The sequence below is a fragment of the Hyla sarda genome, chromosome 3 (assembly GCF_029499605.1).
Source record: "Hyla sarda isolate aHylSar1 chromosome 3, aHylSar1.hap1, whole genome shotgun sequence".
NCBI classification, from domain to species: Eukaryota; Metazoa; Chordata; class Amphibia; order Anura; family Hylidae; genus Hyla; species Hyla sarda.
In genome coordinates this window covers 29,801,559-29,804,327 of record NC_079191.1, presented here as the reverse complement: position 1 = coordinate 29,804,327, position 2,769 = coordinate 29,801,559, and positions in this window count along the sequence as shown.

Sequence of the window (2,769 nt, the reverse complement as noted above, 5' to 3'; positions counted from 1 at the left end):
TCAGATGGGACCCTAAACACGCTTACTCTGCTCACCTCTGCTGGACATATAGGGGGAGATTTATCAAGACCTTTCCAGAGGAAAAGCTGCCCAGTTGCCCATAGCAACCAATCAGATCGCTGCTTTCATTTTTCACAGGCCTTCATAAAAATGAAAGGAGTGAGCTGATTGGTTGCTATGGGCAACCAGGCAGCTTTTCCTCTGGACAGGTTTTGATAAATCTCGCCCTATGGGGGAGATTTATCAAAACCTGGGCAGAGGAAAAGTTCCCCAGTTGCCCATAGCAACCAATCAGATCGCTTCTTTCATTTTTAACAAGGCCTCTGCAAAATGAAAGAAGGGATTTGATTGGTTGCTAATAAGTAGACATATACATGTTTCTAAACAAACCATTAGTTACAATTGGTTACTGCAGTTCATCATTACCTAACCAGTATTATACAGTGAGCCCTCAACTTACAATGGCCTCAACATACAATAGTTTCAACATACAGTGGTCTTTTCTGGACCATTGTAAGTTGAAACCAGACTCAACATACAATGCTACGGACTGTCCAGATCTGCAAAACATGTCAATAGCTGGAAGATCTGACCAATCAGATGTGACATTTCACTGGTAAAACACCTGTATTGCTGAAGTGCATGCACTGACTGATGTCTGGTAGCGCCCCCTACAGTACAGGGAGGTATTACATGTTCTGTACTCTACCTGTATTACTGAAGTGCATGTACTGACTGGTGTCTGGTAGTGCCCCCTACAGTACAGGAAGGTATTACATGTTCTGTACTCTACCTGTATTACTGAAGTGCATGCACTGACTGGTGTCTGGTAGCGCCCCCTACAGTACAGAAAGGTATTACATGTTCTGTACTCTTTACCTGTATTACTGAAGCGTATGCACTGACTGGTGTCTGGTAGCGCCCCCTACAGTACAGGGAGTTATTACATGTTCTGTACTCTACCTGTATTACTGGAGTGCATGCACTGACTGGTGTCTGTTAGCGCCCCCTACAGTACAGGGAGGTATTACATGTTCTGTACTCTACCTGTATTACTGAAGTGCATGCACTGACTGATGTCTGGTAGCGCCCCCTAGAGTACAGGGAGGTATTACATGTTCTGTACACTTTACCTGTACCAGGGTTACCTGCTCCTTTGGACACCAGGTGAGGGCGGCTCCATGTTACTTTTTAAGGACACTGTGTACTGTACAGGACCCTGAAGAAGCTCCTGTCCTCTACATAGACCAGTGTTTCCCAAGCAGGGTGCCCCCAGCTGTTGCAAAACTACAACTCCCAGCATGCCCGGACAGCCTTTGGCTGTCCGGGCATGCTGGGAGTTGTAGTTTTGCAACAGCTGGAGGCTCCCTGCTTGGGAAACACTGACATAGACAGTGATTTACAGCTCCCAGCAGATCTTTCTTACTTTTATATGTAAGGATTTGCTTTATCTATGTTAATTATCTACTTATTTTTCTTTAATCCTCACTTTTTCCTATTATTGGATGACATTTTGGGCCTTTAGAGTTCTGGTCTCAACATACATTGGTTTCAACATACAATGGCCGTCCTGGAACCAATTAATATTGTAACTTGAGGGACCACTGTACAGGGATTTAGAGCTCCTATGCAGTGTTATTCACATGTTTTGAGGCTTATTACATTGTCAGTTTGTGGAGAATTTGTTCACCGTGAACCAAACTTTCGAAAGTTCGGTCAGCCTTTATTGAAAAGTTTGCTCAACTCTAATAATAATAATAATAATTAATATTATTATAATAATCTATAAGTTACATATTTGCTAAAATGTATAACAATGAAAGAAACAAGCAATCCTGTACCAATGAGAGCGGGAATGTGCGTTTGTAAAAAGCAGACACGATCTTAGCAATTTACACTTGTGCTACAAGGAGATAAGCCCAGAGGTTTTATCTCATATATCCAAAGGCGGCGCCGGAGCCTGTCAGATCAGTAAGCACGTTACTCTTACATTAGTTATACGGTGGGGGAAAAAAGTATTTACTCAGCCAATTGTGCAAGTTCTCCCACTTAAAAAGATAAGAGAGACTCTGTAATTTTCATCATAGGTATACCTCAACTATGAGAGACATAATGAGAAAAAAAAATATTCATAAAATCACATTGTCTGATTTTTAAAGAATTTATTTGCAAATTATGGTGGAAAGTAAGTATTTGGTCAATAACAAAAGTTCATCTCAATACTTTGTTATATATATCCTTTGTTGGCAATGACAGAGGTCAAACGTTTTCTGTAAGTCTTCACAAGGTTTTCACACACTGTTGCTGGTATTTTGGCCCATTCCTCCATGCAGATCTCCTCTAGAGCAGTGATGTTTTAGGGTTGTCGCTGGGCAACACAGACTTTCAACTCCCTCCAAAGGTTTTCTATGGGGTTGAGATCTGGAGACTGGCTAGGCCACTCCAGGACCAACCAAGCAGCAACAGCCCGATGTTACCAGGGGGGGTACTGGCCCTCCCCAGCCTAAATAACGCCAGCCTGTTGCCACCTAGGCACAGGAGCGTCATTTTTGACGCTCCGGTCCTGCTGGTATCGGCTCTTCCTGGCACCCCGTGGCAGTGGGTAATAAATGGGGGTTAGCGCTGTTTTTGGGCCTAATGCTAAGACCCATTTTAGTAATGGACTCTGAAAATAAAACGGCTTCCACTACTAAGCCTGTAAAGTAAATTTTTTTAAAAACACAACACGTTTAAAAAACTTTTATTCCACAAAAACACTCCCCCACAAGC